Source organism: Microtus oregoni, unplaced genomic scaffold (assembly GCF_018167655.1).
Source record: "Microtus oregoni isolate MIOR12 unplaced genomic scaffold, Mior012 000044F_ref0000062, whole genome shotgun sequence".
Taxonomy (NCBI): domain Eukaryota; kingdom Metazoa; phylum Chordata; class Mammalia; order Rodentia; family Cricetidae; genus Microtus; species Microtus oregoni.
The window spans coordinates 4249993-4270081 of record NW_024543218.1 but is presented as its reverse complement, the minus strand read 5'-3'; the positions used below and the strand labels follow the sequence as shown (position 1 = coordinate 4270081).

Genomic DNA, 20089 nt, shown 5'->3' with positions numbered 1-20089 from the left:
ATAAATTTATGGCAATATTGGCTATATATGGCCTTCGTCTTCCTATTTGTCCTTCGGGCCCTATGCATTCAACCCATCTTGTGCTTTGTTTTACACGAGATAGGGTTCCAATTCCCAGGAACTGAACGTCTACCTCTTGAAGAGGCCAATTTGGATGCCAAGATTCTGGGGTAATGATACTTACATCCGCACCTGTGTCTAATAAAACTTCAATAAAAGTGCCATTTATACAGACTCTTTGGTCTTTGATCATTAATAGAAGTCTGCCAAAATATACGTTTACTCTGTCCTACTGGGTTTTTTGGCTCATCCTCCACACATAATTCATCATTTAGACCAGTATTACTTTTTACAGCAGAAATTGGAGCTTTTAATTTTCTTGGTGAGGCACGTTCTCCACTGTGACTGGGAATGATTGGGCCACTGTTGGCTTGGGGGCCTACGAGAGGCCCCCCAAGGAGTTTCCTGATGATATAAGACTGCCCCGTCTGTCTGTTGTTGACCTACATTCGTTGGACCAATGCCGGCCTTTACCGCATCTCCTACATATACCTGAAGGCGAGGTCTCCTATTTTTGTCATTCCCAGAAGAGATATTATTCCTAGAAATTCTTTGCCTGCAATCCCTTTGCAAATGTCCTAATTTACCACAATTAAAACACCTGGCAGTTTGATGTCTCCTCATTGCTTCAGAAATCGCTTCTCCTACCCAAGATTCATCATTATAGCTAAACGTCTCAACATTCATCATATGCTGAATCCATTCATCCATAGGTGCTGATCTAGACTTTAAAGGCCCAATTATCTTTTTGCATTCTATGTTCGCATTCTCAAAAGCTAGAGATTCAAGAAGTATTCGTCTAGCTTCTGGGTCTGTTACCCCTATGTCCAGAGCCTTAATTAATCTTTGCAAAAAGTCAATAAAGGGTTCTCTCTGTCCCTGCCTAATTCTGGTATATGATTCAACCCTTTTTGCTGGATCTTGTGTCCTATTCCAAGCATTTAAAACTGCTTGGTGACATAGACACAGTACTTCATCGTCATAAAGAGCTTGGACCTGTGGATCAGCATATTCTCCTGCACCAAGAATTTGATCTTGGGAAACCTCAACACCTTTTGCTCTTCCTTGCTGCTCCATATGTTTGGATTCTTCTCTGAAATAAATTCCAAACATCAAGGAAGGTCCATTATCTAAAACTGCAGACACTAACTGATGGAAATCATGGGGGATAGCTCTAGCATTAGAAGCCCAAGTCCTTATCATTTCCTTTACATATGCATTGTGCAAGCCAAAATTAACAACAGCTTGCTTAATTTCTTTCAGATCATTCATTGCTATTGGCATCCATCTAGCTTCTCTGAGTCCCTTTGAGCCTTTAGAAGTTGACGCTTTGTCAGAATTAAGTATAGGGTATGTTGCTAGAACCCTGGGTAAGCCAGTTCTAATAGCTGGCAGAGGCATTGTATCCTGTCCTTGTGCCTCCTTACTCTGTTCACCAGCTGCAATAATTTCTCCAATCTTTTCAAATCTTTTTATCATTATCTCTCTTAAATCCTGAATCTCCTGACCTGTATATATTTCCAGTGATTTCACTGAGGCATCAATTTTTTGGTCCCCATTCTGCACCTGTGATTCCAAAGCTTTAATTTTTTCCTTCAAAGATAACACGTCCTCCTTAAACTTTTCTTGTATATCATGTAGATTCCCATCTTGGAGGTACATTCTGTCTGTTACCTTATCAAAACTTTGTGATAAAGTCTGAACGTCAAATTCAACAGCCTGAACCCTTTCAGGTAACTTTCTAATACCCTTGGATATGGAGTCAATTTTGTCTGTCATAGTATCCACTTGTTCAGATAACCTCTGATTTTCAATAATTTTAATCCTGTCAATTAGTTGTTCATTATTAGTTCGTAAAGATTCTATCATTCTTAGGAGTGCCATATTCTTCCTTAATGATAGAATATGGAAAAGAAAACTGAAACCTAGTAACAAGCAAATCAAGGTATCCCCATAATCATATAAACCTTGTATGACGTAATCCATTGTATTAGTAAATATAAATTTACTAATCTATTGTATTAGTGAAAACAAAGCAGTAAAATTTGCGTTAGAAACGAAAACTGCCATATTACCTATTATCCAGCCGGTGGCGCTGTTGCCGAGTCGCGATGAAAACGGGGTCCTGTTTCAGTGCCTTAGTAGATGTTAAAAACTGGAAAATGCAAGTTTCTCAACAAAGTAAATGTAATTAAATCAATTCCAGAAACGAAACCAGAAACCGAGAATCCAGGGGTAGAGAAGAGCAACCTGGAAGCCACTTATGCCTCCACGTGACAGAGTCACCCTGAGGGGTTGCAGCTTTCAGCAACCACGTGCTCTGGTTCACGCCACTTAAGAGCTGTGCTTGCAAGGGAGATTTAAAAGTGACTCAGAAAAGAGCAAACCATGCGGGCAGAGACTATGCGGGCCTGTGGAGTTTAAATCCACATGGGGAGGCCAAGGCCACTGCTGCAAGGCACAGGCGGTGGCTGAGGAAGGGAGGGCTCCTGCCAAGCTGAACTCGCGGCCAGCAGCCGAGCAGGGAAAGGAGAGGTTCTAAAACCAAACATTGGGCACCAAAATGAAGGCGTAAGTCACAAACAATGCCACACCAGTTTGGAATTATGATTAATAGGGTGGTATTTATTTAAAGGGGAAAAAACTTACAGATCACTGTCCCAGGCAACAGCCCTCTACGCAACCAGGAAGGGAGTCTAGTCGCCGGCAGAGCAGGAAGTGAAGAGAGAGAGGAGAGGGAAGTGGCTGCTTTTTTAAAGGGAGAGAGACCATGCCCCAATGGACTGGTATCTCAGCAGCTATAGGCTGGAGGAGTGGGAGGACCTCCCGCAACAGAGAAACCCTGTCTCGAAAAACAAAAACAAAAAACAAACAAAAAAAAAAGAACAGTAACTAAGACACCAAACAGCCATTTCTATTCCATAAATACAGGCCATTCTTGTTAAACTAAAATTTAAATTGTGTTTCTTTTTTGGTCTTTTGAGACAGGGTTTTTCTGTGTAGCTTTGGAACCTGCCATGGAACTCATTCTATAGACCAGGCTGCCCTTGAACTCACAAAGATCCAACAGTTTCTACCTCCCGATGCTAGGATTAAACATGTGTGTCACCACCGCTGGCAGTTTACATTTTCTTTCAGTGTAAACTCTTCAAAGTACACATCTATTGAAAGAATACAGGCATAAACTGTTATGTCTTAAGGTTTTATTTTTAGTTTTATTTTGTTTGTTTGTTTGTTTTAAGCTGGAAAATAACTTTATTTGTTCTATGGAGTGGGCCAGATTCCTCTCAGAATTTCTGAAGCTACTCCTTAATGCCAACAGCCTTGATGACCTTGAACACATTGAAGCACAAAGTCTTGCTCAGAGGCCTTTACTCTCCCATGGTGAAATGTCACTGATCTGTACATCCCGAAACAGGGTGACAGGTACACATACATGTTCTTGTGGTAGTTCTCAAAGAGATTGTACTTTCATATGTGATAGAGATGGTCCTAGCAGATGACAACGGTCCTCTGCATCTTCATCTTGATCATGACATCAAAAGGGATCCAACCTTTGATGGAGATGTTACCAATGAAGCGGCATTTCTTTTCTATGCTGGTGCCCTTGATGACTTTCTTCAGTCTCTTAAAGCCTAGACCGATGTTTTTGTAGTACTGAGGTAGTTTTTCTTTGCTGGTTTCTCTGAGAAGAACACATTTCTGGTTTTGAATGATTGTGGGCTGATTTTAGTTTGTACCAAATGTCTGAATGTCGCCATTTTTCTGGAAGCCTGAGAAAAAGAGAGGTGGACTCCCCTCCTCTCAAGTTTCCTTATTTACTATGCAAGATCTGGACAGGCCATAGGATTTTAAGGGAAAATATTTATTTGGGTAAAAGGATTAGAAGTAGGAGGAGCATAGATATGATCACCAGTGTTCATCATCCTTGCATGGTCTGTAGCCTCTACTGCATATCATTCTTGGATGGTTCATGGCCTCCTGCTGTGGAACAATCTTTGTACACTGTAAATATGTATTACTCTTATTGGTTAATAAAGAACCTACTGCCCTCTATATAGCAGGGCAGACGAGATTGGAAAAGAAAATAAGACTAAGAGAATTCTCTGAAAAAGAAGGGCACAGTCAGTAGAAGTTGCCCGGAGACACAGAGAGAGCAAGACAAGCTGGAGGACAGGTAAAGCCTCTGGCAATACATGGGTTAATTTAAGTTATAAGAGCTAGTAAGTAATAAGCCTGATCTATTGGCTGAGCATTTATAATTAATATAAACCTTTGTGTGTTTCTTTGGGAGTTGCTGGAAGGACAGAAACGTCAGCCTACAGCCTCTACTGCTCTTCATTCTTTCATGGTCTGTGGCCTCCAGTGGCCTTACACATCATTATTGTATGGTCTACATCTTCTTGAGTATTAGTTGAACCCAAGACTATAGTAACATAGTACTCCTGGGATTATGTTACTTCTTAAGCTTAAAGAAACATAAGCCTAGTGGGTCCAATCTTAACACATGAACCCTTCAAACTAGATTTCCCTCCAGAGACGAGCATAAGAGGGAGTTGAAAAGAGTCCAAGTGTAAGAAAAACTTGATGTACTTTTGAGGTTTTCAAAATGGAGGAGACCCTTTCAAAAGTAATGTGGGTTGCCTCCAAGAATAGGAGTAGTCAGGAAATGAGAATCTCACATCTATAGTTGCAAAAAAGTGAAGCATACAACATGAATGAGCTTAAAGACAAATACTTCCTCAGAGCTTCCAGAAGAGAGACCAACTTGATAATGCCTTGACCATGGCTTTCTAAGATTCTGTGCATAGACGTTTGTCTCAAGTCCTATTCATATACCTATGAAATAATAAGTGATAGTTTTTTAAGCTAACAAACTTAAAATTCAACCTAACTTAAAACTACAACCTCCTTTCCATACTGTCACTTAATAGTGACATTCTAAAAAGAATCCTTTGTTGGTATATTTTCTTTAAATAAGTATGAAACCCAAAGAATAAAATTCCAGGCATAGATATGCATTTGAGACTTATAGGCAGTAGCATTTCACATGACTTGGTTTAGTGTAAATATAAATATATTTATAAATATAAAGACAATATTGCATGCATAGGATTTTTGTCTTAATTTTATGACATTTTTACTTATTTGTTTTGAGGGCATGCATATATATCATTCATATGTGTGGGCATATATTTTGTGATATTCATATGGAGGTCAGAGGACAACTTAGGGAGTCAGTTCTTTTTTTCGATGATATGGGTTCCAGGATTTAAGCTGGTTGGAAAGAGGAACCTGTATATACCAGCCGAACTATTTCTCCAGCCCTATATTTTTTTTCTTGTTTGTTTGGTTGGGTTTTTTTTTTTTTTGTATTTAATGTTAAGACAAAAAGAATATCGATGAGAGTGTAGTGTGCTTTGATGCTACCAATCTTGGTAAAAATAATAGATTGGTTTTATAGACTGTGTTAAGAGCAAATTCTACTAAACAAAATTGTCTCTTTGGAAACAAAGAACTAGAAATTCTTGCATTTTAGCAGTAAGTGAATGAATAGACAAGATAAATATTGCCAAGTACTTTGTGCATTTACAGTGGGTATTAGAATATGACCTTAACCCTGCCTAATGTTTTAAAGGCTATATTCTAAATTGAAATTTTTCATTTGCTAGTTGTGATATGCTTCCATAAGTGTCCTCAGCCTTTAGGTCTCCTTTTTAACTTTTTTTCAAATTTAAACCTCTTTGAAGAACAGCTGTGTACACCAAAAGGGACTTTTACCTGCAAAAATTGTATTTCCTGACTTCCATTGACTGTTCCTTACCTGTATTCATTCCCCAGTCTGCACTCTGAACTTCCTTCCTGCTCACTAAACTCAACCCATATTTGGACCCAATGGTGTTTAAGACCAAATTTGACAAGCTGGGCCTTCAACATAAAATGAAATATAATACAGTTTAATAACAGTTCACTTATGAGGTTGAGGAATAGGAAATGTCCCTAGGTGTCATGTGACAGAAGCTCATTTGAAAGTACCAGAACATCAAGCCAATCAACCAATGTTTGTTAACACTTTTAACATCGCTTTCTTTGACTGGAAGCTGCAAACACATGACATGGGATGCATGAACTTGATGGTTTGGGTTTTCCATGTATTTCTTTAGAATATTATTATCAAACATCAGGCCAGAGGAGGACATTTTCAGATGTCTCCAGACCTAGTAAAGGGTTGTATGATGGAGGAGGGTCATCTGTCTATCTGTTGCTTTCATTGGTTAATTAATAAAGAAAACTGCTTGGGCTGATAGGGAAGAATTTAGATAGGTGGAGTAGACCAAACAGAATGCTGGGAGAAAGAAGCAGAGTCAGGCAGACGATATAGCTCTTCTCTCCAAGATGGACACAGGTTAAGATCCTTCCCGGTAAGACACCACCTCGTGGTGCTACACAGATTAATAGAAATGGGTTAATCAAGATATGAGAGTTAGCCAGTAAGAGGCTGAAGCTAATGGGCCAAGCAGTATTTAAAAGAATACAATTTGCCGGGCGATGGTGGCGCACGCCTTTAATCCCAGCACTCGGGAGGCAGAGGCAGGCGGATCTCTGTGAGTTCGAGACCAGCCTGGTCTACAGAGCTAGTTCCAGGGTAGGCTCCAAAGCCACAGAGAAACCCTGTCTCGAAAAAGCAAAAAATAAAAATAAAATAAAATAAAATAAAATAAAATAAAAGAATACAATTTGTGTGTTGTTATTTCAGGTATAAATCTAGCCATGTGGGAGTTGGGTGGGAACACAGCCTGCTGCTCCTCTTCTACTGTTGTAACAAGTTGGTCCCAAGCATTTTTATTGGTCTGTCTGTAATCTGTGAGGGAAGTATGTCTGCTTATGCCATTCATCTCACTAGCAGTGAAGTATTAGAGGGGAAGATAGAAATATGAGGATGATGGGTGGCTAGGCTATAAGAGAATCCCTGTGTAATGATTGATACTTTGGGGAAATCACCAGGAGTTGAAATTAATTTCTTATCCAGGAACTTTTATTTGGCACATGAAGAATTAAGACATAGCTAAAATCAAATATCTTTTATTGGTCGTAATTCTCCTCAGTAAAAATTACTTTGTGCCATACCCACAAATCCTTATTTCTACTACAAGGCATTGATTCACAAAGTGATATCATCACTCACATTTATTTTTAAACTGAAACAATTAATGTCCTTAAGCACAATTACATTTTTCACTCTTATGTAAGTCAAAAACTAAAAATAGAATTGAGGAATCCTTGTTCTACCTGACTCACCTTTGAAATATTATTTTCACAAGTAAGTATTTAATAGTAGTATAAGGATTGAAAGATTTAAAGTTGTAAGCAAATTTTCAAAATACATTTTTAGTCCTTTGAGCATGACTTTTCCTATATAACATATATACTTTCGTGACTCCATGTTTTCTTTTCCTTGTTCATTGTTTTTGCTTTTATATTATTTTAGTTTTATGACAGGATATTCTGTATCCTGGCTGGCCTCAAAAGGGCTGTGTAGCTGAGAATGACCTCAAACTTCTGATCCTTCAGCCCCTACCTCCCAAGCATTGGAATTACATGTGTGCAGCATCGTACCTAGTTCTTGTGGTTTTAGAAATCAAGCCCAGAGATTCCTGCAATCGATGAGAGTGTAATACTAATGGATATGTATCCTCAGTCCCTCCACCCACCAGTTTCCCATCTTCACATTCTATTCTTGTTAACCATATATCCCAATCTTCAAAACCAAATCCCTCTTCCTAGAAACACCAAATGACACGTCGCCCTTTCTAGCTCCTGTCATTCTCCTTACATCAGGTCTAGTAGTTAAAAAGAAGAAATCTGGGTGTGATATCACTTATTAAGAACCTATGTAAGAGAAGGACCTTATAAGCCAGAGAAGAAAGACATATAAATGCTACCTTAACATAAAGAAGCAAATTCATTCCTGTGACCCGTCCATCAGGTCCAGTTATGCAGGGTCTGAAGAGGTTCTACCTGTATGAATCATGGGCGAGAGCAAAGGAGACCAAGCAGAATTCAATTGTCAAGGTCTCCGCTTATTAGGGTAATGGTTACAGCTTATATAGCCCTTGAGTGAGGAACTTGGCTTAGGGTGGGGGGTAGGGGGTAGCAAAGGTCACCAGTTAGCACACCTGGTGTAAGCGGAAACATGCTTTTGGGGGTTCTGTTAACAAACAGTTCAGATAGTTGGGATATGGGGCTCTCTGCAAACATCCTTAGGACAATGGTCCCTGCTATCATCTTTAGAAAAATGGTCCCTGACATTCCTGGGGGGGGGGGGGCACAATAAAAAAAGAAACCTAACAGGAAATTTTAAATCTTTATTAATTTTTTATGCAATGTATTTTGATCATATTTCCCTTCACCAAACTCCTCCCAGAAGTCTACCCTAACCCATTCAACTTTATAGTTTTCATAGTTTTGTGTCTCTCTCTCTCTCTCTCTCTCTCTCTCTCTCTCTCTCTCTCTCTCTTAGTTTTTGAGATAGGGTTTCTCTGTAGCTTTGGAACTTGTCCTGGAACTGGCTCTTGTAGACCAGGCTGGCCTCTAACTCACAGAGTTATGCCTGTCTCTGCCTCTTGAGGGCTGGGATTAAAGGCACATGCCACTACCCCCCCCCCAAAAAAAAGCAAAATCAGAAAAGTAAGAGACAAAAAAACCCCACAAAAATAAAAATCATAACAAGCAAAAGAACAAAAAAATTTTTAAAAAATCAAACCAAAGCAAATGAAACTGAAAGGCTACAAAAATGTCACTGAATTTGTTTTTTGTTAGCCAGCTACCCTGGATATGGGGACTGCCTTGTAGTGTGGTTAATATATCCAGAGAAATTCTGTTGGAGAAGACTGATTTTCTCTTTGCCAGTGAATATCAATTGCAGATAGCTTCATGGTTAGGAATGGGAGGTTTTGTCCACTTCTCCTTCCCAGCACTGAGATTCCTGTGATGGCGACTCTTGGTAGTTAACTTGAATACATCCAAAATCAACTAAAATTCAAGTATCTTCATAGATTCATGAAGGATTTTTCTTAATTAGTTCATTTGCAGTGGGAAGACCCACTTTTAACTCAGATCTTTTGTGGTGAAAAGATCCACCTATAATCTGGACCAAACCTGGTGGTGTCCTTTATAAAGGACATGGAAGAAGGGGGCTTTCACTCTTTGCCTACTTATCTTCATGCTCACTGGCAAGACCTTTCCTTTCCTGGAATTAGAGCCTACTTCTTTGGGATCCTTGCATATATTATGGAGTTCAGAACTATTGAATTTGGACCTTTCATTGGTAGATAGCTATTGCTGGAATAGCTGGACCTCAGCCTGAAATCCATTCATCCTGTCTAATAAACCTGTGTGTGTGTGTGTGTGTGTGTGTGTGTGTGTGTGTGCTGTTTGTATGTGAGTGAATCATTTTATAAGTTTTGTTTTTTTCTAGAACAATGGTTCTCAATCTCTGCATAACAGCCTAAAGGGGTCACATATTAGATATTTCCATCACAATTCATAAAAGTAGCAAAATTACAGTAATAAAGTAGTAATAAAATAATGGCATGGTTGGGTGTCACCATAGCATTAGGAACTGTATTAAAGGGTCACAACATTATGAAGGTTGAGAATCACTGCTCTAGAGAACCCTGACTAATACAGACCCCATCTGGCTTGACCCTGTGAAGGCCCTGTGCATGCTGCCATAGTTTCTGTGATTTCCTATGTACATCTGGCCTCTTGTGTCTGGAAGACACTGTTTCTTGACATCATTCATTACCTCTGGCTTTTGCAATCCTTTTACCTCCTCTTCTACATAGGTACTCTAGGAAAATTTTAAAGATCCTAATTGTTGTCCACATATTGGTAAACAATTATTTAAATATCAATGCTTAATTTAAGTGTAGAAGAAAAGTATCAGATCTCTGATAAAGACGTACAAATGAGCCTCTTAGAGAAAGCTGGCTGACAAAAATGTGCACATCCTTACAATTTTGTTCCATCCTCTGGTCTTGCAGCCCCCTTATCTTAGCTGCTCTTCTACTGCTGTGAAGAGACACCATGACCATAACAACTCTTATAAAAGAAAGCATTTTAGTAAGGTGAGCATCCAAACAGCCTAGGCTCCCACAAAGCCAGTACGTGCAGTAGGATCAAAACCCAGTGCCATTGTTCTTGACTTCTCAGTATTCCTCATTGTCCGCTATGTTCAGCGAGTCCGGTTTTATCCCAGGATTTTTCAGACCCAGTCAGGTGGCCTTGGTGAGTTCCCGATAGAACATCCCCATTGTCTCAGTGTGTGGGTGCACCTCTAGCGGTCCTGAGTTCCTTGCTTGTGCTCTCTCTCCTTCTGCTCCTGATTTGGACCTGGAAAGAGGTGGGAGGTCCTTGGACTCCCCACAGGGCAGGGAACCTGGTCTGCTCTTTGGGCTGATGAGAGAGGAGGAGTTGGTTGGGGGAGGGGGAGGGATTTGGGAGGTGGTGGCGGGGAAGAGACAGAAATCTTTACTAAATGAATAAATAAATGAATAAATAAATAACAAAAAAAAGAAAGCATTTTATTTGGGGCTTGTTTACAATTTCAGTGAATTAGTCCACAACAGGAAGAGAATGCAGGAGACAGACACTGAACCTAGTATAGGCTTTTAAAACCCCAAATCTATTCCCAGTGACACATCTCCTCTGGCAAGGACTCACCTCCCCAACAAGGCTATACCTCCAAACAAGTTTTCAACTGGTGACTAAGCACACAAATATAAAAGGCCTATGGGGGTCTTTTGCACCCAAATCACAACATTTCCAACCCCCAACCAGGCCAGCAGAGCTGGGCAGAAGAGTAGGCCTCTCTGCATCCTTTGGACAATTGAGGCAACGAGACCAAGAAAACACAGGAGAGAAGAAGTGATGAGACATATTCATTAGCTTTCTTGTTGCTGGACCAACCCCTGACAAGAATCCGCTTAAGAGCAGTTTCATTTTGTCATACAACCCATGCTGAGTGTAAAGACACACACCAGCAGTGTGGGGAGCTGGTCACATTGCAAATCAGGAAGCAGTTTTGTTTTGGTTTGGTTTGGTTTATTGTTTGTCTTTTTAGTGTCTTATGAATTTATCAGTGCTAACGTGGATGGAAAGGCCCTACATTACAGGTCTAGAGTCATTAACTGATATGGGATTCCCCTCTGTATGCTGTAAATATGTTTTACTACCATTGGTTATTAAAGAAACTGTTTTGGCCAATGGCTTAGTAAAGAAAGGTGGGAAATATGGAACAAAGATATAGAGAGAAAGTAGGCGGTGTCAGAAAGACGTCATGTACCTGACAAGAAAGTCATCAGCAGCCAGCCAGAACCTTACTGGTAGGCCACAGCCTCATAGTGACTCACAGATTAATAGAAATGGGTTAATGTAAGATGTAAAAGTTAGCTAGAAATATGCACAAGCTCTTGACCAAACAGTACTCTAATGAATATAATTTCTGTGTGATTATTCGCATCCAGGCAGCCTGGAAACAGATGAGCAGTCTCTGCCTACAATTAACATTGGTTGTCTCAGCTGTGAGCACAGTTGCTACCCAACCCAGAATGTTCTTTATGATGAAACTCAGTTGTTATCAGGTCTCACATACAAGCACACTCACAGACACTTACACACACACACACACACACACACACACCCCACAATGTTCCCACCACAGACTTCTCTCTTTTCCTTCTTTGTACCTCATCTCTTTCTTTCTTTTTTTTTTGGGGGGGGGATTCTCTTTTTTATCTTTGTCTTTGCTCATTTGGCTTTGTGGTTCCTCTTCTCTACCCTAAGTTCCCTCTATTTCTCTCTATTTTACAAGGAAATATTATTATTATTATTATTATTATTATTATTATTTAGGTCAAGAAAGCTTTAACTAATATCTTCTAAATCAGGCAACTTGAGTTTTTAATCTCTTTTTGAAAAGCCAGAAAAGTACATTCTTTTACTTAAAAGATTCTTTTTTTTTTTTTTTTTGAGACAGGGTTTCTCTGTAGCTTTGGTGCCTGTCCCGGAACTATCTCTTGTAGACCAGGCTGGCCTCGAACTCCCAGCGATCCACCTGCCTCTGCCTCCTGAGTGCTGGGATTAAAGGCGTGCGCCACCACCGCCCAGCTTAAAAGATTCTTAAATATTATTTTTCCTCTAAAATTGTAAATACTCAACAGAAAAAGAATTTCTTGAAAGGAAATTTATCACCCTGGGCCAAAGGATAAGCAGCAATTTCATAATTTTGTAGGCATAGAATATGAAAGAAAATTTAACTTATTATAACCACATTATTTAAAACTTCACATTAAAATTCTAAAATACAGTGATATAAAATATAGAAATTATCCTTTAAGTAACCTCTTTTCCCTGGATAATTGGGCGACTCTTCATTTGCAACTATTAAAAGGCTAGCCCCTGTTTATGCACAGAAGAGTTTGTCTTATTTCTTTTTAATATATTTTATTTTTAATGAGCACATAGAAATTGCACATATTTAAGAAATACAGTATGACATTTTCATACATGTATTCAGTGCCTACTTATCTGATTACAGTAACTTGCTTGCCATCTCAAAAATATTTATCAGGTCTTAATTTTGGGAACAATAAAAATCCTCTTGACTAGTAAGTTTTGAAATACTAATAGTCAACAATGGTTATTCTATGCAATAGAACATTTATAGTTATCCCTCTGGTCAAACTGCACCCCTGAAACCATCACTATGTTCCCTTTCCTCCTACCTACACTCTTTGCAGACTTTCAGAACCAGAAATCTATGCTTTTCTGTACTTTGTACTTCTCACATAAGTGAAAACACTTAACATTTGTCTTTCTGAGCATACAAAAGTTGTAAGTTGTCAAATGTCTAAAACCTAAACCAAGGAACACAAGAGATCTTTGTTTTTCTTAACTAGGTCAAAATAATGGGTTTTTGTGAACAAGCTTTCAAACTCAAATCATGATTTTAAAGCATGAACTCTATAGAGGAAAGGATTCTTTATGGGATAGTAATACTTCTAGTTGCAAACAATAACAAAGTATATTCTCCCCTGTACTAAACAAGGATACTTAATTTTTATACATAAAGTTTATTCGTAGAAGCCAGCAACACAGCCAGGATGGACTAGAAATGCCCCCTTCCCCAAAGAAATGAGACAGAAACACAGATACACTGAGCCCCAAAAGATAGAAATTGGTCCAGGTGTTGGTAGGGCACACCTTTAATCCCAGCATTTGGGAGGCAGAGGCAGGCGGATCTCTGTGAGTTTGAGGCCAGCCTGGTCTACAAGAGCTAGTTCCAGGACAGTTAGAGCTTTTATAACAGAAAAAAACACTGTCAGAAAAAAAAAAGATAGAAACTGGGCAAGAAAGACAAAGAAACCTGGAGAGACATCAAGAGATCCAGAGACACTCTAAGATATATTAACAGCACTAGACCCAAAGTCAATGGGTAAGAGACAGAGGTTAAAAACTCCTGATAGCAGAGAGACTACGAAGAAAGGGCTAGAATACAGGGTATGAAACTCTGGGGGTATGGACCTGGTTTATCCCATGCTCCCCCCCCCCCCCCCCCCCCCCGCAACAGCTTTCTGTACAGGGTGCAGCCTGGAAGTATACTTTCATTTTAAGGAGCCTGATTGTTTTATTGGTATTCCCAACCCAGTACAAACACTTACATTTATCTATGTATATGAAAACTTGTGCAATTTCACATATGGCTTAGCTTGGTCAAAACCCAACTGAAAGTCAAATTCTTTCTTCCTCATTAATGCACCAAATCATTAGAACAAGGTCTGTGATTCTCACCCTGAACACCTTCTGAGGATCATGTCAAATTAAATGGATGGTTGGGTGATAATGATGGCAATGTACGAAATGTATGAGCATCATCTCTAATATCTACAGTAATGATAAAAAGTGGATTTTTGAGGAAGAAGGAGAAACTTCTGCCTCACAGTTCATCATCAAGGGAAGCCAGGACAGGAACTCAAGCATGGCAAGAACCTGGAGGCAGGAGCTGATGTGGAAGTCATGAAAGGGTGCTGCTTACTGACTTGCTTCCCATTGCTTGCTCATAGACCAAGTCTGCCTTCTTATAGAACCCAGGACCACCTGTCCAGGAATGAGACCACCCAAAATGGCTGGGCCCTCTCCCATCAATCACTAATTAAGAAAAATGCCTTATAGGCTTGCCTATGACCCTATCTTATGGAGGCATTTTCTTTGTTTAATTTTAATTAATTAATTAATCATTTCCCAGCCAACCACATTTCCCCTCCCTCCTTTCATCACAGTCCCTCCTCCCAACTTCCCTCTCATGCACCACCCCCATCCACCTCTCCTTTCTCCTCAGAAAAGGGTGGGCCTCCTATGTATACCAGTCAGCCATGGCAGAAAGAAGGCTATTTTTATCTCTAGTCCTTAGAAGAGCAAAGTGGACCCTCTAAAGTCACTAAGTTATTCGAAGATATACGACTAGGAGGCACCGGAAGTCTCCTTTCTCCAAAGTCCTTGACTTCCTCACATGACTTACCAATTTCATGTGCCAGTATACAATTCCCAACCAGCTTTGACCTTGCAATTCAGACAGTTCTTGTCAGGCCAGTACCAGGAGCTCCACCTGTTTGTCCAGCCCCAGGTAGAGAACTAAGAGTCTTATATCTTCAGGTATTCAACAGAATGTGGTAGAGGGTTTGACTGGAAGATAATGGTGAGACTCTCAAACAGAATGAAGTGACCCAAAACAATCTCGGCTCTAACAATGTGAATCAGATGTCACTCAAAGCCTCAGTCTTCAAAAACTACCCATCTCCTATATTTAGAGTGAGAACTTAAGAAAAGAGACTAAACTATTCAGCACTGACATGTATCAAACATAAAAAAATGTTAGCAGCAATTATTGCAAAGAATCAAAGTTAGTTTCACTCTAAGTGGTACTCTCTGGTATTGTCTCCTTAGTTTGACTTTCAGGGAACACACAGGATAATTCTCAGACAGTAATGAAACTCTTTATCCTCACCCTTCTTTGTTGCCACTCCTCATATGCCATTCTTCCTCTCTCACCTTCGTAAGTTGTAAAGGGTTGACTAGAGAGACAACTGCTTTCCATTAGCTGTGCAAAACTCAAATATTTTATGTAAGTATGACTCAAGTTAACCTGGTTCATAGCACAGACTTACAACCAATCTGGAAATTTAATGCAAATGTTTTAAAAAAAAAACTATATTTGTTAACTGTCACCTTACTGTCCAAAATAGAATTTATTTCAAAGGACTCTCAAATTATCCATGTAGTTGACTGCAGTTTTATTGCACTAAAAGCTCTCAAAAGAAGCAGTCAACATCTATCAACACTTCTACACAGCATTTCTACGTCCTATAGCTCTACCACAGACAGTAGGTCACCTAAATGCAAGCACACAGGCTCTTTCCTCTGATACAGGCTTTGGTATACGCTGCGCCCAAAAAGTCTATGTAAGAACATGTCAATTCACATGATAAAGAAATTTTCGGTGGGGCATTGGTGGCACACACCTTTAAACCCAGCACTAGGGAAGCAGAGGCAGGTTGATCTCTGTGAGTTCTAGGACAACCTGGTCTACAGAACAAGTTCCAGGACAGCCAGGGCTGTTAAACAGAGAAACATGTCTTGAAAAACAAGAAGGAGGAAGAGAAGAGAGAAAGATAAAAAACAAATAAATTTCAAATCAGTTATTTATTAACATTAGAAAAGCAATCCATTTATAGAAAGAATTCCTCTGAGTCCAGAATACCTATCAAGAGTTTCCTCTTTAGGTGGTAATTTGAGACTTGTGCATACCTATCTCCACCCCTCCTCTGCTTAATAATACACAGTTGGGCAGAGATCTGTGCATCAAGTATCACATTTTAAGTCAAAACTGTCTGGAAACATAGATTACAGTACAATAAATAGACTCAAGAATCTTGTGTCCGCCACAGGTTACAATTATCTGGAGAATTTTAACAAATGCCAGCATCCCAACCCGCCTGAGCTAGGCAGATCAGACTCTCACAGAAGGGTTTTTAAAAGTTTCCCAAAAGGCATTGAGATAAATTGAAACTAGCTGGGCCCCAGGGTCCTTTTCACTCCCTTCCTTCATCTCAGGAACACATTCTCCCTTGAGACTGAATTTCCCAACCTTGCCTACACACCTTTAAAATAAAAACCCGAGAAAAACAATTCCATTCTTATTCTACATGCCTATCCCCATTGTTTTGACTAGACAATTGCAAGCTTCAGCTACAAATAAAAGGCAAGTAGTCAGGGCATGCTTGAGGGTGTGATGAAAGCAACAGTTTCCTTGCTGCTTCCTCCAAAAATCAGGCCCTACAACTCAGACCTCATTTCTCAGTCCCCACGTGGTTAAATGTCATCTTCTTCAGGGAGGGATTCTAAATCTCTCACATTGCCTCCCTCTGAGATCTACAACATCCCTCCTCCCCTGCCTTCCACAGACACACAAACACACACACACACACAAAAAAAAAAAAAAAAAAAGACTGTTTCCTGCTTCATCTTCTACTTTGGACAAAATTTTGAAGCCCAAACTGTAAAATGTTAGGACCAAAAATCATAATTTAATCGCCAATGTTTCTTTGGGTTTTTATTTTTTATTTTTGTTGTTTTGCTTTGGGTTTTGATTTTATAATATACATTTTTATTTTGTTTGTTTGCTTGCTTTTCTTTTCAAAAACCAAAACTATATTAAAGAAAGACATGTGTGTTGAAGAAAACTAGGAAGAAGGGTATGAACATGTACAACTTGTTTAGAATCTATAAAAACTGGATTGATGGATGGATGGATGGATAGATGATGTGCCAAAAGATAGTAAAATGTAATTTAGGTGGTAAGTAGGTGTCAATATTACATTATTCTTGTAGTGTTCCAGTCTTTTAATTTGTATTTAAGTATTGAAGGAGGAAGAGTATACTGGGGGACAACTTTAATGTATCTCAGACATAATAAATGAAGGTAGCAAAAGAAAGCATACTCTAGGGAACTGATTTGTGCAGACAGAAACTCAAGTCATAGACATCTTGCATTTTTTATTGGGAAAAAGCATGAAAAAGTCTCGCACCATGTTGGAAAAGTTCTATACCTTGATTTATTTCTTATCCTATTTCTTTGTACAAGGAAAATTGATGGTTGAAAGATAGGAGGCAGATAGGGAAGTGTATATTGAAAGACCCTCAGAGAGGACCTTTCCTCTGATGATGAAGACCCCAGAACCAGGACACTCCGAGACTAAACCACAGGATGCAATTAGCAAGAGGTTTATTGAGTAGACACAGGTACCTGCGGGCGGCAAGATCTCTTGGAAGACTTGCGCACCTGCCAACTGGAGGGCGGTCTTTTTATAGGGAAGAGTGAAAAGCAAGTTTACAGAAGCAAAAGCGTGGTTATCGGAATGAGGCGGGGGGGGGGGCATGAATGGTTTCCTCTCTCAGCATGGATCCTGTTTTGCAGTCAACCTGCTTTGTTGATGTCCTATCTTATCGATATCCTGCCTTGCAGTCTTCCTATCTCATAGACATCTTGCTCTCTCAAGCACATGGGATGTTCTTACGAGAGCAGGCTGGCTGCTGATCCGGAGAATTTTTTTTTTTTAAGCAAACAGGATGTTCCCCCAGGAGCATGCTAGCTGCGGGTTTTGAGGAGGGGGTCTGTAGGGTCTTTTATATATATAGAAAACATTTTTAGAATTTTTCTCCAGGGAAGTGTAAATAATATCTATCCCCCGACTTATAAAGTCTCAATGACAAACAAAAGTATAATTTCACCATGGAGAATGAAAGAATTGATCAGACTTACAGGGCATGGGTCATGGGGTACTAACAAATGCTTGGGTGACCCTAAAGCAACCTCACTGGAAAGTCTACACTCAATATAAATAATGATTGTCCCATAGTCACATAAGTAGATGGAACGACCTTCAATTAACTTTCAATTGGATCTCTGTACATTAGGTTAGAATTGCATACAAATTGCTGGAAGGAGTGGGTGGAGTCTCAGGTCCAAAGACCTTCCATGCTCCCTGCATCTCTGAGAGAATATCAATACTCCATACAGGTCTATGACAAATTCTTGCCAACAACTATACCTGATTTGATGAAGATGGTAGCTATTTTGCTTAGAAGACTTGGTTCTCTCATAGATACACAGATAGATGAAAGCTGGTAGGTAGGTAGGTAGGTAGGTAGGTAGGTAGGTAAATAGATGGATGGATGGATGGATGAATAGATAGATAAATGATAACATTAAAATTAAAATTGTGTCTGGAAGCAAAAGTGGTAGTTCACATCAGTAATTCCAGAGCTTAAAATGTAGAGCCAACTAGAACACATGTGATCCTGTCTTCAAAAACAGGCTGTCATTTACTACATTTACTATCTCAATTTTAAAGAACACTTCAGGTAATTTAAAGAAAAACAGTCATACATATATGTATGCTGAATTCTGTCAGTACACTTTTAAGTAGCTGCTTGTAGTATTTAGTAGGAGGCCACTTGTTTGTTCCTGGCTGCTCAGCCCCAAAACAATCACACAGAAACCATTCTACTTGCAATACTGTTTGGCCAATAGGTTGAGCATATTTCTAGCTAACTCATATCCTAAATTAACCCACTTGCATAAATCTGTGTATCACCACAAGGCTGTGACTTACCGGGTAAAGTTCTGGTGTCTGTCTCTGGAGGCACTGCATGACTCACTGACTCTGCCTTCTTTTTCCCAGCATTCAGTTTAGTCATCCCTCACCCTCACCCCCTTACCCCCCAAGTCCCCCACCCCCATCCCTCCACCCCCCATCCTCACCCTACTCCCACTTAGCTAAGTTCTGCCTTGCTATATGATAAAACATTTTCTTTGTTAACCAATGGTATTCTCAGCATACAGAGGTTTGTGCAGATAGAAGTTCAAATCTCACATCAGTAGTATGTGGAGCAAAGAGAACACAAACCATATGTATAATCAGTGACTGTTTCAGGTCTTGTCTGTCCCAAAATCCTCTCTTTTCCTCAGTTGCTGGCCCAGGCCAGAAAACAGGTAGAGGAACTTACAAGGAAGTTTTAGAAATATTTTGAAAACAAAAACTCTATAAAGACAACTCCAAAAGTTAAAGGTGACCCGAATGAGAATCTAAATGCAGGAGAAGCAGAGAAAGAACAGGAAAGAAGTGATATGGATCTGGCCACATTGCAAGTCCTACCTAAGTCTGCATTCTCCTCTGCGGCTCTTCATTTATTTAGCAGTTCATTGAGTGAGTCCCTGTGTTGCTGTTTTTCCCAATCTGTCACCTTAATGCTTCCCCAGCTCCTTCCTAGCAAAACTGCATAAACAGGAAGGGTCAGAAACACTTCAGATCAACACAAAAGTGATCTAAAGACAGTCAACAAGCTTCAGAGGTAAGCAGCAAAGAGGAATTCCCTGTTCCATTGATACCTGAAAATCATACGATGCAAAATATTAAACAATGAGCAAACTAGACTCCTTTTCACTGAGACACCATTCTGAGATTCTGTGTTGACAACAAAACAAAGAGTAAATGAAATAAAGGAGTCAAAAAGATCATGTTACTAAGAACTTACTTAGGGATTGTATTAGTCAGCTTTCAAGAAACTGTTATTATAGTAGATAACCATCCTATAATAACAAAAAGTTTTCAAAGAGGCTTGCATTTCTGCCAAAGAGGAGAGACTCAGTTGGTTTTTATTTTTAGACAGAAGATGCTAGAAAATCACTATCCTATGAGATGCCCAAAGACTATGCAACTGAATATAAAAGCAAAAGAATTATAGAGGTATGCCAATGAATCTACTAATAGAGCTACCTGAATTGTCTGATGTTTGTGTCTGTTTAATTTTGTAACTTGGTGAGATTTCTTTCATCAATGTAAATAAGCATTTGTTTTCATGCCTAAACATAGTTAATTTTGACTCATGATTTTTTTCTTTATTTTAT

General features: G+C 39.4%; 1 pseudogene; it reads right to left on the bottom strand.

Annotated features, from left to right (window-relative positions):
- Nucleotides 1–3347: 3347 nt before the first annotated feature.
- LOC121434690 overlaps nucleotides 3348–20089 on the bottom strand; it is a 34175-nt pseudogene continuing 17433 nt past the window's right edge.